At 44.2% G+C, this 19018-nt stretch overlaps 1 protein-coding gene across 3 annotated transcripts in view; it reads left to right on the top strand.

Moving 5' to 3' along the window:
- The window catches only part of RFFL (ring finger and FYVE like domain containing E3 ubiquitin protein ligase), a 91272-nt gene that overhangs the window by 50527 nt on the left and 21727 nt on the right, over window positions 1-19018 (top strand). Inside the window, exon 1 of one of the 3 annotated variants that reach the window (XM_049772370.1) lies at window positions 449-554. The exons of the other annotated variants lie outside the window; for them this stretch is intronic. The gene's annotated coding sequence lies outside the window, so the exon portion shown is untranslated. Of the gene's footprint in view, window positions 1-448; window positions 555-19018 lie in introns of those variants that run through there. 3 annotated transcript variants of the gene reach the window in all.

Below are 19018 nucleotides of genomic sequence, written 5' to 3'. Positions count from 1 at the left end.
TTATTTCAGTTGATTGCGAATTTACTTTTCTCTCTCCTGGACCCTGATTTATTGAGTAGTTCATTCTGGTTGATCTTTATCTCTTCTAGCATATACTTTAGTTCCTTGTACAAAATAGATATTTAATGTCGGTTAGCTGGATAAACAAATGGACAAACCTGTTTTCAGATTAGTTCCTGCTCATAGATTTGGACTTCTGCTCTTTGATTTTTCTGCTTCCTTTCCCAGTTTTCTTTATTTTCAGTTGGCTGTTTACCCTTGCACTGACTCACAGAACTTGTCTTTACCACTCCCATCTCTTTTTCCAGATTTGCCTCATTCTTTCCCCATTAGCAGTCACTGTGTGGGAGTGCCACATGCTGCCGGTCAGCTTTTCTTCATCCTTTTGTTACTCTGTTCTCTTTAGGAATCATATGACCAGTGTGGATACCGGGTGGTGATTACATTAAGATCCTAATAAAAAGAGCATGTTTGTTCAAACTTTGCTTTCAAGAGGAAAACTTCTGAGCCATCTTTCAAGGAAAAGGGAAAACATACCCTGCCATACTTGGGAGGTACAACAAAGCTTATATTCATAGTATGAGACGTGGATGTTAAGAAGCATCTTATTTAACTCAAGAAATAATGGAGGAAGCCATTGATGGCTTTAATCGTAGTGTTGAATCCTAGACTTTGTTCAACAGCTAGAAGAAACATTAGACATAAAAGTGTTGTTTAGCCTTCCTGTTTTCAAGAGGAGAAAACAGACCTAAGAGAACTAAAATGGTATACCCTGAAATTGGGCTGTTCATTCCGTTATTTACTCCTAACACAGAATTCGGCATAAAGGAACCACTAGCTCTTGAAAAACAAGGCAAGTTTCCCTTGAAGTGGAGGGTTTTGGTTTCAGTCTGAACACATTGTGGTTACTGAAAAATAGACTCTGGCTTGGAGCAGGCCAGCTTTGGGGTTTATCAGAAGGAGCCCCCTTTTATTTTGGGGTCTCATCTGGCAGTACTTAAGGCTTATTCCTGCCTGAGAACTCAGGGATCACCACTCCAAGTGGGCGCAGGAGACTGACTGTATGGGATGCCAGGGATTGAACCTGGGACGGCCACATGCAAGGCACGTGCCATACTGGCAATACTATAATTCCAGACTCAGAATGCTTTTAACTGTTGTGATCTCTCTGGGTGGTTCCCCTCTGTGGGGACATGCTGACTGAAATCTGTTCAGTCAAGTTTACATTTGAAAAAGATCCAAGGCTTAATAACAAAAACTTTTCCACTTTATTTACCCTGGTTTTTATCCTCAGCCCTCATTCCCATTTTGATTTGAGTTTAAGCAATGTTCCTGCCCTTATCCTGTTGAGCTCCATGGTTTTGCAATATTGTTACTGTATATTACTTTACTTCCTTTCAAGTCCCAGTTTTTGACCAGAGCAATCATTTCCAACTCTTACTGCCACAGTGATTTCTTCAGTGTCTTTTTTTTGGGGGGGGGGGGGGCGGCACCTGTTGATGCTCAGGGGCTATGCATTCAGAAATCATTCCTGGCTTGGGGGAACCTCGGTTCGTCCTAGGCTAGCACTTGCAAGGCAGGCGCCTTACCTCTAGCACCACTGCTCCAGCCCCCAATGTCTTGTTTTGGTTTTGGTTTTTGGGCCACACCCAGCTGTGCTCAGGGGTTACTCCTGGCTCTGTGCTCAGAAATCACGCCTGGTAGGCTTGGGGGACAATATGGGATGCTGAGGATCGAACCTGGGTCTGTCCCGGGTTGGTCATGTGCAAGGCAAACCCACTGTATTATCACTAGGGCTCCTCTTTTCTGTCTTTTGATTGGGGGTGGGGGGGCAGGGCACACCCATAATGCTTAGGGACTACTCCTGGCTCTGCACTCAGGAATCACTCCGGGTGAACTTAGAATTGGAAATTTGGTAGGATTTTGCCTAATATGTAGCTACATACTCTTGAACGGTAGAACTGGGATGATTCTATGGCCTGGCAGACAAATGCCTTACCTGCTGTGCTATCTCTCCAGCTCCTATCTTTAAATTTCTAGCTTTTAAAATCACAGCTTCCTTTTGTTGTAGTCCATGCTTTCTAGCATATTATTTGGTGGGTGGGGAGGTTGAGGAGGCTGCCTGCCCCCATTCTGAGAAAGCTTCAGTTTTCAGCCCTGGAGGCCAATGCCTTCATTGGCCTGGCTCCTCCGACCCCGTATTTTATTTATTTATATATTTGTGTGTGTGCGCGCATGCATGCGTGCGTGTGCCATCCCTGGTGGTATTCCTGGCTCTGCTCAGATTTAATTCTTGGCAGAATTCTGGGGAATATATGGGGTGCTGGGGATCAAATTCATATTGGGTAAAGCAGATAACCTTAACAGCCCATCCCTGTTTTCTAGCTTTCCCTCCTATTCCTCATAGCTTCTCACTGTGAAGTCCTTTATTATGTTTAGTAGGGATCTGTGGTGGGTCGCACAGATTTAACTGTGGGGAGTAATCTTTGAGTCTTTGTGAAGCATTACTTTAGAACGGGTCCCTTCTGATAGTCTCAAACTATAAGCTGATAAATAAGGGGCAGGTTAATGTCTGAGTAATGTTTTTTGCTGCAGTCAGCATACCTGCCACATTATAAAGAGTGTTCTCCCATTTAGTAAGTTCAGGAACAAATCGGTCAAGAAGTAGCATATTTCAGTGAGAACATTGCTACCTCAAGACTTCAGCAGGTGCTTCAGATCTGACAGGGAGCAGTGGCTAGGAGCCAGTTTGTATTTTGTTGTGTGATATATAGGCAAAATAAAACCTGAAGATAAGTATAGTTGTGTGCACAAAGAAAATGATACTGAAAACATGGGGATTTTCTTTGTGGAACTAGCCATAGATATTGGGCAGATTGTCCTGGCAGAAGCAGAAAACACTTTAGAATATCAGTGTTAATTTTCAGGTTCAGATCAAACATCAAAACAAGATAAAGGCCAAAGAATAGGAAAGGAGGAAGAGAGAGTCAATTTGAATTATAGCAAATTGATCTTAAAATCTTATCAGGTTTAAGTGAAGTGTGCCAGCAGCACTACTGAGGACCAGAAGTCTGTGTTCAGTCGTTTGAATTTGAATGGTAAGGGGACTTAAGGAACTAAGGGGGAAAGTCTGTGGGGTATGGGACAAACTAATTTGCTCTGGAAGAATTCTAACATACCTTAGCTGCACAGAGGTTCAATCACTCTGACCACTCCTAAAATTTCTCAGGGACTATAAAATCCAGAGTGGTGGAAAAACGGGTTTTCAGAGATTCTTTGGAGACCTAGATGATTAGATTAAATATATTTTACCCACATATCTTTAAAAAAAGACAACCAAGTAACTAGATAGGGGTAGAACTAATATTGTTTAGATTCTTTTTTTCTTTTCTTTTTTTTCTTTTTTTGGTTTTTGGGCCACACCCGGCGTTGCTCAGGGGGTTACTCCTGGCTGTCTGCTCAGAAATAGCTCCTGGCAGGCATGGGGGACCATATGGGACACCGGGATCTCTCCGGGCCCTATTGTTTAGACTCTTAAGTGAGATAGTACAAGGATTAAGGTGCTTATTTTGCACAGCATAGCCCACTGTGCAGCACCATGAGTGATCCAAACCTCCACACTTCTCCCAAATCTGTATCTCTTTCTGCTCAGCATGTGGTGCAGTGACAGAATGCTGCCTTACAACCAACGATAAGGCCTCTAATTTAGATACTACCACTTTACATGGCAAATGTGATGCTGAGGGCATGCCTCAGCCCTGTTGGGCCCTCCTGTGCCTCAACTGTGTGTATGATTGCTGAGGTACTGTTGTTGTTTGATCTCTGTGTTGCAGGCAGAGAGATTGGGGGGCCCTTATAAAGTATGGAGGGGAGGGAGAACACTGGATTTTAAGTCAGTTTAAAGGCCTTTGAGACAAAAGACCCATCTCAGGAGCCCAGAAAACTATTGAGATGCAGAATTTCAGGCTCAGAGCTTGGCTGGACCCCCTGTGAGGAGAGGTTTCACCACTGGAACAAAAGCTTTGCTTTTTTCAAAGAAACATGGACAACTCCTGATTCAACTCCTTGGCAACTACCCTAGCAACATATGTTGCTGTTGGGGGTGGGGGTGGGGGACAGTTTAGGAAAAGTAATACACTCACTTAGCAGAGGAAAAGTATGTATGTTAGTCCCCATCTCCCCCTGAGATACGTGTTTTCTTTTTCTTAGCCTATGGCCACTTTGGCCCACATCTGCTTGTGATGTGGTGGATTTTCTTACCATATGGTGCCTTTACATCCTTGCTTGGGATGTGTACTTTATCTTTTTTTTTTTTTTTTTGGTTTTTTGGGTCACACCTGTTTGATGCTCAGGGGTTACTCCTGGCTAAGCGCTCAGAAATTGCCCCTAGCTTGGGGGGACCATATGGGACACCGGGGGATTGAATCACGTTCCTTCCTTGGCTAGCACTTGCAAGGCAGACACCTTACCTCTAGCGCCACCTCACCGGCCCCTGTACTTTATCTTTTTTCACTCTGGAAAAGCTTCGCTTTCTCTCGCCTTATTTCCCAAATAAACTTGCTTTATTTCACTCTTTTGCCTCCTTCTGAATTTTTTTTTCCAGTGATAAAGGTGATAGATTTGGAAAGCCTGTGTAAGATTTTGTACTAACTTGACTTTCCTGTAAAGAGCAATTATTTTGTCCACCGAGGTGCCACAGCTCCCTGAAAAACCAGATGGTAGGGATCATTTCCCATGCCACGCAGAATGTGAGAGCCAAGGAATGATGAGATTAAAAAAAAAAAAAAAAGTGGCTAGGAAAAATGATGAAAAAAATTAAATTATTTGTAGAAATCGAATTTAACTGCAAAAACTTTTGGGGGGCACACTCTGCAGAGCTCAAAGTTTACTCTTGGTTTTAGGTTCAGGGATCACTCCTGATGGTGTTTAGGAGATGACATTGGGGTATCAGGGATCAAACCCAGGTTGGCTGTGTGCAAGGAAATTCTTACTTGCTGTACTATCTCGCTCTTAAACTGCATAATTTTGACCCTAACAGAATTCTCATGCTCAGGAACTGCCTTATGCCAAGACCAGAAGTATCAGAAACCCTGACCTGGTCCCTGTTTTTGTTTTATTTTTCCATCCTGATTCCACCATATTTAGTCATTGGTAACATTTGAGTGGCTTCAGTCAGAACATCCTTTAATGTCTGGTAAATCTTGTTTCTTGCCCAAGAACTGGAAGGGGCTCAGCCTTTTTATTCTCCATGAGCTTTGTCATCAATTTTGATGGAAGTAGGATCCTGTGATAATTAAACTGCAGGTTCCTTTATTCTGTTCTCAGCATTGTTAGGAAACTTTACTCTGAACTGCTTTCTTTCCTGATTGACTTACCCTTTGGGGCAAAATGCCTGGGCTGAAATTAAATGTGTAGCTTTCGCTGCTGCAGTGTTCAATCTGTCATCTCTCTGTATGCACCACACTAAGAAGCAGCCATTTAATTGGTCAGACCCCCAGGGTGATATTTTGGCACAATTCCGTTGGTTGGAATTACTTTTCCTGAACTTCATGGCAGATGCTGAGATCCCTCTGCAGATATTTGTCATTGACTAGTTGAAACCGGGGAGTTTCCAAGAACATTTATAACTTGTGATTATTATGTATGTTTTTCAGTTGTTTATACCACTTACCACTTCAGGAAAGAGTTAGTTTATTACCAAAAGAAAGTGGATCATCTTTTCCCCTTATTTTTTTTTTTGTTTTTGTTTTTTTGGGCCACACCCATTTGATGCTCAGGGGTTACTCCTGGCTAAGCGCTCAGAAATTGCCCCTGGCTTGGGGGGACCATATGGGACGCCGTGGGATCGAGTTGAGGTCCTGATTCTTGGCTAGCGCTTGCAAGGCAGACACCTTACCTCTAGCGCCACCTCACTGGCCCCAGCCCCTTATTATTTTTTTTTTTTTATCTTATTAAGAGCACTCATTTTTATTTATTTACTTATTTTTGGTGTTAGGGATCAAATTGAGGGTTTGACACACTTATCACATGTTTGATATGGTTATATTTCACAAATCATGTGCAGCACTTTCTTTGATTTATGTTTTTTTTTTTTTTTTTATTTAAACACCTTGATTACATACATGATTGTGTTTGGGTTTCAGTCATAAAAGGAACACCACCCATCACCAGTGCAACATTCCCATCACCCAAGTCCCAAATCTCCCTCCTCCCCACCCAACCCCCGCCTGTACCCTAAACAGGCTCTACATTTCCCTCATACATTCTCAATATTAGGACAGTTCAAAATGTAGTTATTTCTCAGCCCCTTATTTTTAACCCCTTATGACCCATGACAACTTCTTCCCTTCTGTTTCTCCTTCTCCCTTCGCATCTCAGTGAGCAGAGGCAGAGCATTGCAGGTCTGGGTGTATCTGTGAGAGACCTGTTTCTTAGACTTGTGGCAATTCTTTCCTGTTACTGAATTCTGTTGGTTCTCAGTTTTACTTGTATTCTTTGCCAGGCTTAGAGTAAGCGAAAGTCACAGAGAGGGCATTGGTGACTTTGGGGCATAGGGTGAAGATTTTTGAAATGACTACTTTTGGTCATCTTTGAGCTCATTCTGGCTGGTTTTCTAATACTACAATAACTAATAATTTTACCTTTTGGGGGTTACTTGTAGAAAGTTATTCTGTTACCATTCTTGCTTTTCAAGTAATCTTGGGTATATTTTAATCTTGCTTGGACATTAAGGCTACATAGTAAGTACATAGTAATATGATAGGCTTATCAATAATGTTTCTGTAATAGTACAAAACAGTACATATTACTATAGAGGTGTGTGTATATTCAACCCTTTTCGGCCTTTTATTCAAGGTATTGCTATGTTTATATATCAAAACCCATAATTTGCTCATCATGCTTACGCTAGAGTCAGGATGTAATTTGGAGAGAGGTAGGGAGATGAGTTCCAAAATGGAATGTTTTGTGGGGGGATTTGGGTCACACCTGGTGGTGCTCAGGGGTTACTCCTGGCTCTGCACTCAGAGATCGCTCCTGGCAGGCTTGGGGGACCTTATGGAATGCCAGGAATCAAACCAGAGTCTTTCTGGGATTGGCCATGTGCAAGGCAAATGCCCTATCGCTGTGCTATTGCTCCAGCCTCCACAATGGGATTTTTAAGCATAGATTTATAGATAGCATAGAGAATGGTTCATGCCATTGTTCCCCTCCCCCTCCTATCCCTCGACCCATTTATCGATTTTTTTCTTTATTGGTTTTTAGGCCATGCCAGGTGTTACTTAGGGATTACTCCTGTTTCTGTGCTCAGAAATCACTTCTGTCAGGCTCAGGGGATCATATGGGATGCTGGAGATTGAACCTGGGTCAGCTACATGCAAGGCAAATGTCCTATCTACTGTGCTACTACTCTGACTCCTCTATTCCTTTTTAAAAGCAGTTTTGTTGTTGTTGTTGTTGTTGTTGTTGTTGTTTTTTGAGGAGGTCACATCCGGCAGCGCTCAAGGGTTCCTCCTGGCTTCATGCTCAGAAATCACTCCTGGCAGTCTTGGGGGACCATTTGGGATGCTGGGATTTGAACCGATGATCTTCTGCATGAAAGGCAAACGCCTTACCTCCATGCTATCTCTCTGGCCCCTTATTTATTTATTTTGTTTTTGTTTTTGTTTTTCGGGCCACACCTGTTTGATGCTCAGGGGTTACTCCTGGCTAAGCGCTCAGAAATTGCCCCTGACTTGGGGGGGACCATATGGGACACTGGGGGATAGAACCGTGGTCCTTCCTTGGCTAGCACTTGCAAGGCAGACACCTTACCTCTAGCGCCACCTCGCCGGCTAAAAGCAGTTCTTTTTTTTTTTTTTTTTTTGGTTTTTGGGCCACACCCATTTGACGCTCAGGGGTTACTCCTGGCTATGCACTCAGAAGTTGCTCCTGGCTTGGGGGGACCATATGGGACGCCGGGGGATCGAACTGCGGTCTGTCCTACGCTAGCGCTTGCAAGGCAGACACCTTACCTCTAGCGCCACCTTCCCGGCCCTAAAAGCAGTTCTTGATGCAATTAAATATCAGCAAACAGGGCCGGAAAGACAGCATGGAGGTAGGACCTTTGCCTTGCATGCAGAAGGACGACAGTAGTTTGAATCCCGGCATCCCATATGGTCCCTTGTGCCTGCTAGGAGCGATTTCTGAGTGCAGAGTCAGGATTAACCTCTGAGCGTTGCCGGGTGTAACTCAAAACCCCAAAACAAGCAAATTGGGGTCAGAGAGATAGCACAGTGGTAGGTAGGGCATTTGCCTTGTACATGGTCTACCTGGGACAGACCCAAGTTTAATCCCTGGCATTTCATATGGTCCCCCAAGCTTGCCAAGAGCAATTTCTGAGTGCAGAGACAGCAATTTTTGAGTGCTGCTGGGTGTGTGCCCCCCACCCCCATAAATATCTGTTCAGCATCCTGAGAGATAATCAGAGTTTAAATTGCAGTTCTTGCATTCAGTCAACCTGAGTTTGACCTCAATAGCGATATATAGTCCCCCAAGCATTGCTGGGTGTGACCCATGAACAGAGTCAAGAGTAATAAGCCCTGAGTACTGGTGGGTATGGCCTAAACTCTCTGGAGCACCAGGACAAAAACAAAGCTATCATTTCCTTGCCACTAAGGTTGAGAATAAAGCTGTAAAGTAGACTTGCACTTGTTTCCTGTTTCACTGTCCATATTCTAATCATAGGGCAAGAATGCTTCAAAAAGAATTATACATTATTAGCCAATTGATTTGATATAGTGCTTTCAGAATGCTCATCTCAGAATGTCATCACTGTGCCATACAGGGACTTTGCCTGGTATGTTCATTTTGGAAACTCCCCTTGGGAAAGAGGCTTGGCAGATGGTGGTACTAAAAAGATCATCAGATGAACGAATTAAAGTTATCAGGAGGATGTGCAAGATGCTTTTTGAGCACAGGCAGGGTTAGGAAAGCTATCCCCGAGGAAATAACTGCAGCCTAAGGGAGGCAGGGTAGAAATAGTGCTCAAAGCTCAGAGAATAACTGGAGGGAGGCTTTCCAGAGGCAAAGAAAACTTGGCATTTGAAGGAGTGAACAGTAGGACAGCTGGAATTAGGAGAAAGAGGCTCTGTGACAAGAATTTGGTTTCATTATTACTGGTTAGCAGTGAAAATACTTATTAAAAGGAGGGTAACAAGGAATTGTAGTTGAGTCAATTAAGTAAAAAAATAAAAATGTCTTCCCCCTGCTGAAACAAATAAGGACAAAAATAGAAGCTAAAATTTATCTTAAATACCAATTAAGGGCTTTAGAACACTAGTACTCTCATAGTAAATAGGAAATTCAGATAGTTTATTGGATATATGCTATAAATTAAAATTTTGGTTTATTAGGGATGGTTTCCGTTGATTAATGCCTTTCATTTATTTACATATATTTTTTATTTTTTGGTTTTTGGGCCACACCTGGCACCACGCTCAGGTTACTCCTGGCTCTGCGCTCAGAAATCGATCCTGGCAGGCTTGGGAGATCTTATGAGATGCCGGGAATTGAACCCGGGTCCATACGGGGTTGGCCTCGTGCAAAGCAAATGCCCTACTGCTGTGCTATTGCTCCTATTGCTCCGGCCCCTAAGTCCTCAACTTGAACACCTTCTAATTATAAGACACTGACCTTTTGTATCTTAGAGATGGTTTCTTCAGTTACAGGAACATTTTTGTTTATTTTGTGATGCAAAATAGTTTTTTACTGAAACTTAGAATGTGAGGGGAGAGAAAGAGGATGTACATATTTAATGGAGAACATGGGCTTCTCCAGAGTGGAAAAAGCTTGCAAAGAGACATAGATATAAACAAGTGAGATACTTTTTCAAGGGAGAATATGGTCTTGAAGAACAAGGCTATTTGAACATTTTAATTCCAAATTTTGTCAGGTGTACTTTTGTTTGTTTGTTTATTTGGGGACACACCCTGTGACATTAAGGGATTACTCCTGATTTTGCACTCAGGGATTATTCCTGGCAGTGCTCGGGAACCATATAAAATGCTCAGGATTGGGGCCGGAGAGGTGGCGCTAGAGGTAAGATGCCTTGCAAGCACTAGCGTAGGACGGACCGCGGTTTGATCTGGTCCCCCCAAGCCAGCAGCGATTTCTGAGCACATAGCCAGGAGTAACCCCTGAGTGTCAAATGGGTGTGGCCCAAAAAACCAAAGGAAAAAAAAAAAAAGCTCAGGATTGAACCCAGGTCAGGAACATGCAAGGCAAGTGCCTTACCTGGTGTAATATCTCTCCAGCCCCCTCCCTCCCTACTTCCCTCCCTCCCGCTCTCCCTCTCTCCCTCCCTCCTTCCTTCTCTCTCTCTCTCCCTCCCTCCCTGGATCAGCACATGCAAGCACTTTACCTGCTGTATTCCTTTCTTCCTTCCTTCCTTCCTTCCGTCCTTCCTTCCTTCCTTCCTTCCTTCCTTCCTTCCTTCCTTCCTTCCTTCCTTCCTTCCTTCCTTCCTTCCTTCCTTCCCTTCCCTCCCTTCTTCCTTACTTCCTTCCTTTCTTCCTTCCCTCTCCCTCCCTTCTTCCTTCCTTCCCTCCCTCCTTCCCTCCCTCCCTCCCTCCCTCCCTCCTTCCTTCCTTCCTTCCTTCCTTCCTTCCTTCCTTCCTTCCTTCCTTCCTTCCTTCCTTCCTTCCTTCCTTCCTTCCTTCCTTCCTTCCTTCCTTCCTTCCTTCCTTCCTTCCTTCCTTCCTTTCCTCCCTCCCTCCATCCTTCCTTGCTTCCTCCTCCCTCCCTCCCTCCCTCCCTCCCTCCCTCCCTCCCTCCCTCCCTCCCTCCCTCCCTCCTTCCTTTACTTTCTTTTAGTTTCTGGGTCACACCCAATGGAGCTCAGGGGTCACTCCTGGCTCTGTGCTCAGAAATTGTTCCTGGTAGGCTTGGGGGATATATGGGATGCTGCGAATTGAACCACTGTCAGTCCTAGGTCGGCCATGTGCAAGGCAAAGGCCCTACTGCTGTGCTGTTGCTTTTGTCCCTGTACCATCCCTTAAAAAAAAAATAATGCGCCGGGCGGTGGCGCTGGAGGTAAGGTGCCTGCCTTGCCTGCGCTAACCTAGGACGGACCGCGGTTCGATCCCCCGGCGTCCCATATGGTCCCCCAAGAAGCCAGGAGCAACTTCTGAGCGCATAGCCAGGAGTAACCCCTGAGCGTCACAGGGTGTGGCCCAAAAACCAAAAAAAAAAAAATAAATAATGCAAGTTTAACAACCTACTTGGTATGTTAGGTGTTTTGGCATGTTTTCTGAGACCCTGAGTCTCAATTACCCTGTTAGTCTTCCTATTGTTTACTGTCCGAAATAACAGGTGCTCTCTCTCATCTAAGAGCTTTTGAGCTTTCATATTAAAGTATAACTGGAGCTGGAGAGAGTGAGCTTCAAAGGATAGAGTCCTTTCCAAATCCGTAGTCCTACACTGGCGGGCTGAGAATTGCTGGGAGTAGCTCCCAGCACCACTGAGAAGGTCCTTATTTGGGCCGGAGAGATAGCATGGAAGTAAGGCATTTGCCTTTCATGCAGGAGGTCATCGGTTCAAATCCCGGCACTCCATCTGGTCCCCTGTGCCTGCCAGGAGCAATTTCTGAGCCTGAAGCCAGGAATAACCCCTGAGCACTGCCATGTGAGACCCAAAAACAAAAACAAGAAAAGAGAGAGAGAAGGTCCTTATTTAAAAAACTTATTTTAAAAAACTGTCAACTAGGGGCCGGGCGGTGGCGCTGAAGGTAAGGTGCCTGCCTTGCCTGCGCTAGCCTTGGACGGACCGCGGTTCGATCCCCCGGTGTCCCATATGGTCCCCCAAGCCAGGAGCAACTTCTGAGCACATAGCCAGGAGTAACCCCTGAGCGTTACCGGGTGTGGCCCAAAAACCCAAAACAAACAAACAAACAAAAAAAAAACTGTCAACTAGGTATGGAGAGATAGCACAGCAGTAGGGCATTTGCCTTGCAGGTGGATGGTGGCTCGAATCCTGGCATCCCATATGGTCCCCCGAGGGGTGATTTCTGAGTGTAGAGCCAGAAGTAACCCCTGAGTGCTGCTGGGTGTGACCCAAAACCCAAAAAACCAAAACCAAAAAACTGTCAACTACACAGCACACTCAGAGCGTAAGCTGGAGAGAGAGTACAGAGGGTAAGGTGTTTGTCTTGCACGGACTGATTTCAATTTGATCACAGACTTCACATATGTGTCACCCCCCAAAAAAAAATTCAACAAACAGGGGCCGGAGAGATAGCATGGAGGTAAGGCGTTTGCCTTTCATGCAGGAGGTCATCGGTTCGAATCCCGGCGTCCCATATGGTCCCCCGTGCCTGCCAGGAACAATTTCTGAGCCTGGAGCCAGGAATAATCTCTGAGCACTGCCGGGTGTGACCCAAAAACCACACACACACAAAAAAAAAAAAAAAAAAAATTAAACAAACAGGAATAACTCCTAAGCAGGGTTATTCAGGAATGAGTCTGATATTAGTCAGATGTGGAGCTAAACTCCTCTATCTAAGTAGCAGAACATTACCAAAGGCCACCTGGCACTCCTTTTATTCACTACCCTAGACCCTAGGACTTTGATGGCAAACCTATGGCACGCAAGCCAGTGGTGGCATGCAACGGCCTTGCAGCTGGCATATGGAAAGGTCCGCAGTTAAGATATGCAGCACAGTGGGAAGCGAGTGTGCCGGTGTCTGCCTTGCAGCTCACCTGGCAACAGGGCCGGACTGGTCATTGGGAGGACCGGGCATTGTGCGGCAGTTTGGGCACTCGGGCTCAAAACGGTTAGCCATCACTGCCCTAGGATCACTTTCTAACATGTTTGTCTTTGTTTGGATTTTGTATAAATGCAATCATGTAGTATGTATTTGTGCCCACTTTCTTTTACTCAGTACTTTAAGATTCATCTGTACTGTTGTATCTATATTGTTTGTTAACTAGTCTCATTGCTTTGTGAGCATAATTGATTTCTTTGTTGTTCTATATATATATTTTTTTTTGGCCACACCCATTTGATGCTCAGGGGTTACTCCTGGCTAAGTGCTCAGAAATTGCCCCTGGCTTGGGGGAACCATATGGGACGCTGGGGGATCAAACCGTGGTCCTTCCTTGGCTAGTGTTTGCATGGCAGACACCTTACCTCTAGCGCCAGCCACCTCACTGGCCCCTGTTGTTCTATATTTTGATTTCTTTGTTCTGTATGTTCAAATATTTATCAGTACTTAGATTGTTCCTCACTTGGCTATCAACAACAGTAATGCTGTGAATATTATAAAATTTCTTATTTGGGGGTTTTGGATTTTGGGCCCCAACCAGTGCTGCTCAGAGGCTGCTCTCAGCTCATTGCTCAGGGGGTTGCTCTTAACTGTACTTTAAGTACCATGTAGTGCTGGGATTGAGCCCAGGCCTTTTAAAGCTTAAAGCACTCAGCCCCTGAAGCTCTTCTCTATCCCCTCTTGTATAATTCTTTTGGTGAGTGTTTTTCTGCACATGTGCCTGGAAGCATACATTATTGGATGTATATTTCCAAAATGCCTTTACTAGTTTACGCTTTCTATTACTGATTTAAAGATCAATTGCTCTAACTGGATCTAAACTTTTAGTACCTGTCTTTGGTATTTGGTGATAAAACATTGGGGCATATCATTAGGGAAATCCAAATCAAGATGAACAACAGTGAGATATCATTTTATACCTGTGAAAAAGGGACATATCAAAAATACTGGGAACAGTCTGTGTTGGCAAGCATGTGGTGAAAAATAAATTCTCACCCACATCCACTACTGGTGGTGGGAATGGTGTCTGGTTCTACCCCTGTGGAAAACTGTATGGAAGGTTTTCAGTAAGCTCAGAATCAAGCTGCCATATGACCAAGCAATTCCACTTTTGGATTTCTATCATTAGGACAGAAAAGCATTCAGTCAAAAGGACATATCCGCATCATATTTATCACAGTACTCAGTACAATAGCTAAGAGTTGGAATCAACCTAGATGTCCAACAACAGGTAGTGAATCATGAAGATGTGGTACATATATGCAATGAAATCCTACATAGCTGTAAGGAATAATGCAATCATGGAATTTGCATGGATGCAACTGGGGAAGATATGTTAAATGAAGTAAGCCAGAAGGAGGAGGATAAGTACAGAATGGTATCACATATGTGGTATTTAGAATAACTGCATGAAGAAATACAGTAGTTTAAATGGAAGTTGTTGGCTCTATGCTCAGAAATCCCTCCTGCTGGCCCAGGGGACCATATAGGTTGCCGGGAATCGAACCACCGACCTGCATGCAAGGCAAAGGCTTTACCTTCATGCTATCTGTTCGGCCCCTTCAATTACTTTTTTAAAAGATACTACACAAGATGAAGCAAAACTTATTCTGTATTTATGACCCATATAATGGAATATTTTTCTTTATGCACTTACAGCATAGATGCTTTTAACAGTTCCAGGAATACCACAGTGACTGTAGGCAAATCACTCTCAGTACATTGGAAAAGATTCTCTAAGTATACTGAGAATTGGAGGAATTTAAGAGGGAACTTTTAGAAGGTTGATTTTGTGTGTGTGTGAGAGAGACAGATGGGTTGATCCCTGGCATCCCATAGGGTGTCCCGAATATGCGTAATTTTGGATTAACACAACCAGCAGAATCCCTGAAGGTCACTCGTGGTACCATGTGTTGCTGAGGATCCTTGCTGGACCTCTTGTGTGCAATGCAAATCTAACCCTTTGAGCCATTTTTCATTCTGAAATGGATTTTTTTCATGGGGGTGGAGGGGCCACAACTGGTAGTACTCCTGCTTACTCCTGGCTCTGCACATGGGGACCATATGAGGTGCTGGGGATGAGCAAGGCAAACGCCTTCTATATAAGGTGTTACATATATACAACCTCTCTTACTCTCCTTATACAATCTCTCTCATTTTCTGAAAGAATTTGGTTTTTGGGCTAACACTCGGTGGCGCTCATGGTCATTCCTGACTCTGTGCTCAGAAATCACTCCTGGCAGGCTCTGGGGGTGGGGTGGGGGTGGAAATGGGACCACATGGAATGCCAGGGATTGAACCTGGTTCTGTTCCAGATCATCCACGTGCAAGGTAAACACCCTACTGCTGTGCTATTGCTCCAGCCCTTGAAAAGATTTTTTTAAAGGGACTTTTGCTAAATTTCCGCTGTGGTTGGGTTCACCATAGTATGTTAATCGAAGATGTTACAGTGTGTGTGTTCATCTGAGTAAAGTCTGTTGTTGCAGAAGCAACTTGGTGTACCGTGTAATTTAAGTAAAATCAGAACAGATTAGCTGGAAATTTAGGGACAATGGGCTTGAGCTTTGTGGTTTTGAAGCTGCTTTGTAGGCCAATTCTACTAGGACTCAGACATTGGGAACCTACAGGGGCATATTCCCATACTTTGTTTTTTCAAGGAACCTCATGACAATAACCACAAATAACATCATTTACCTTGGACAAGTAGACAACAAAGAAGTGATTAACTTAAAATTACTTAGGATTTGAGGACTTAATAGGGACAGATTGCATTATCTCCCCACTTGCCTCTAACTGCAGCAGTACTCAGCCCACGTAGGATAGGTAATTTGCTTTACCCTGTTATTAGCGCTGTAATTTTCCTGTTCAGCAGGGTTCAGTCTCCCATGAAATACCATCTACTTAGCAAGTTGACAAAATCCCATGAGCTAGCCAGCCATTCTTGCCTCACAACATATTGCTTTTTCCACAGAGGATAGTAAATGTCCTGTTCCCTTTAGTACCACATTTCTTATCTTTTACCACTCAGGCAAAGTGGGAGAGGAGAACCTTGCCGGTTTCAGATAAACCTTGCAGATTTCATCTGATGAAATCACAAAGTTTAGCTTTTCTGAAGAGGATGAGGTAATTGAAGGGATTTTCAAGCTCTTGATGAAGATTGGATCACTTCCTTTCATAATTGGAGAGATTTGCAGATAAGAGTGAAGTTTTCAGATCTCAGAGCTTGAAAGGAAATTACTTTACCCCACAATAGGTTCTGCCTTTAGTCCTTTATAGCATAACCTGATGCCACATGTGTGTATCTGTCAAGGTGTAAGGGATGAAGACATATTCCTAAGGAGAAAGTTTCTAGTTTTCTTGAGTGTTAGAAAGTCTTGGGCCAGGGCCGGAGAGATAGCATGGAGGCAAGGCATTTGCCTCGCATGCAGAAGGTCGGTGGATCGAATCCTGGCGCTCCATATGGTCCCTCGAGCCTGCCAGGAGCGATTTCTGAGCGTAAAGGAGGAACCTGGCTGCCCGGTGTGACCCAAAAACCAAAAAAAAAGTAAGTCTTGGGCCATAGTGGTACTACAGTGGGCACACAGGCAACCCAGGCTGAATCCTTGGCATCATGTATGGTCAGCCCACTGAGTCCTACTAGGAGTGGTCCCTGAGCACAGATTCAGATTCAGGAATAAGCCTTCTGAACCACTGAGTGTGCCCTTTATAATTTTTGTCTTACAAAAATAAATGGAGGGGGGCTGGAGAGATAGCACAGCAGTAGGGCATTTGCCTTAGATGCAGAAGGATGGTGGTTCGAATCCCGGCATCCCATATGGTCCCCTGAGCCTGCCAGGAGCAATTTCTGAGCATAGAGTCAGGAGTAATCCCTGAGCGCTGGCAGGTGTGACTCAAAAACAAAAAAACAAAAACAAAAACAAAAACAAAAAAAGAATGAATAATAAACTTGGCCAGAGAGATAATACTGTAGATAACTTGGTTACCTTGCACATGGCTGACCCTGGGTTGATTCATGACACTGGTTTTGGTTTCCTGAGCAGCACTGCCGGTAGTGACCCCTGAGCGCTAACAGGTGTGACCCAAAATGAAGCAAAAAGAAATTAATTGTCAGAGAGATAGTACAGGAGGAAGATACTTGTCTTGAATTCACCTGACCTACTTTTGATCCCTAGTATTCTTGAGTCCTGCCAGGAGTGATCCTGAGTACAAAGCCAGGACTAGGCACTGGGCACCAATGGATGTGGGCCGAAAGCAGAAATTCATAAACTACGAACTCAAGACTGAGTAGTAGCTGAACGCAAGCCCAGCCATAGTGGGTGCTTCCTAACTTCTGAGCACATTGAGAACAGCTTTCCAGTTTTTCTTCCTGCTGTGCCTTACCTATGGGCCTGACTGTGAAGTGGTATCTCTTAGGGGGAAAAAAAGGCATTTTTTTGGTTTTCCTCTGCTTTCTTCTGTCTCTGCAATGCTGTGAACTTTCCTTTGATTTCTTCTCTCTGTTCTACTCTGATACTTGGGGACCCCTTATCCTATCATGGTCTGCAAGCCCCCCTTTATAGTCTCTGAGAGCCCTTCATACCTCCACTCTGACTCCACTGGCATAAGTCCCTGGACTGGCTATTGAAGCCCTCCCCCTTGTTTTTTGGGGTGGGGATTAGGGAGACCATACTTGACAGTACTTAGGGACTATTTTCCATGGAACTTGGGGACCATGCAGTGTTAGGGATCAAATAGGAGGCTTTCCCATACAAAGCATGCAGTCCAACCCTTTTAGCACTATCCTTCTTCATAAAAAAAAAAAGCCCTCTGTGGGGCCGGAGAGATAACATAGTGGTAAGGCATTTGCCTTGCATGCAGAAGGACGATGGTTTGAATCTAGGCATTCCCCGAGCCTTCTGGGGGTGATTTCTGAGTGTAGAGCCAGGAGTAACCCCTGAGCACTGTCGGGTGTGACCCAAAAACCAAAAACCAAAAAAAAAAAAAAAGAAAAAAAAAAAAAGCCCTCTGTTTTAGGGCTTTTGGGAGGATTTCTTCTGCAGTCTATGAAAATATCAGCATTTATCTTAGTGACCCTGGATGCTTTCCATCCACTGCCTTCTTGTTTCTTTTTATAGTTCAGAGTTTCTTAAGGAGCTGGGAAGATAGCTCAAAGGTCTAAAGCATATACTTTGCATGTGGGGGCCGTGGGTTCAACTCATAGTACTGCTGGGTCCCTGAATACTTCTGAGAGTGACTCTGAGTACTGCTGAGTATTGTCCCCAAACAAACAGAAGACCAGTAATGTATCTTCAAATTCTCATAAGCCTTTGCTTCTCATTCACTTTTCAACCTTTGATAATCAGCGTCTTTCTGGTGTTCAGGCAAAGAGCACATTCTTCTCTTCCCGAAACTAGGTTCCTTGGGCACTTTGCTGTTCTTAATTATATTCCACCTCAGGATCATTTGAGAGCACTGATAATTTCTTGTAATTCAACACACACTCTGGCCCTCCCACTGCTTCCTCTGTTTTGCTGGTTCATTTCCCTATTTGCCCTTTGGATCAGGTGTTCCCAAGAGCTCCTCTTATCTGACCCACACTAGCTAATCAGTCTTCTGGCCCACTTGGCTTTACCTACTCCAGGAAGACTGAGGGTTTCCAAACCCAAGTTTATCTTTAGCTGATATCATGCCCCGACTCCCCCATGTGCTTTGTGTATACTAACATGTTCCACAGATACAAAAAAAAAATATATATATATATTAGAAAACATTATTAATTTTATTATTATTATTATTATTATTATTATTATTATTATTATTATTATTTTTGGTTTTTTGGGCCACACCTGGCGGTGCTCAGGGGTTACTCCTGGCTGTCTGCTCAGAAATAGCTCCTGGCAGGCATGGGGGACCATATGGGACACCGGGATTCGAACCAACCACCTTTGGTCCTGGATCGGCTGCTTGCAAGGCAAATGCCGCTGTGCTATCTCTCTGGGCCCAAAACATATTCTTAATATCCCTCACCCCCGCCTCCTTCCATATGTAGACCCATGCCTCCAATTGAGGGCTTTATTCCAGGTCTGCCCTGTAATTCAGAGACCGACCCTGGAGTTCGTCCAAGACTCTCATATTCTCTCTCCCTTCCCCCACCTTTCACTCCCACCTTTTCAGTTAATGAGCAGTCCTCTGTCAAGGCCCACGCTCTCTCTCATCATCCTGCTTCAAACCCCGAATTTG

This window comes from Suncus etruscus, chromosome 1, assembly GCF_024139225.1.
Source record: "Suncus etruscus isolate mSunEtr1 chromosome 1, mSunEtr1.pri.cur, whole genome shotgun sequence".
In the NCBI taxonomy this organism is placed as follows: domain Eukaryota; kingdom Metazoa; phylum Chordata; class Mammalia; order Eulipotyphla; family Soricidae; genus Suncus; species Suncus etruscus.
The sequence above is the reverse complement of the archived record's forward strand: the minus strand, read 5'-3'. Positions and strand labels throughout refer to the sequence as shown.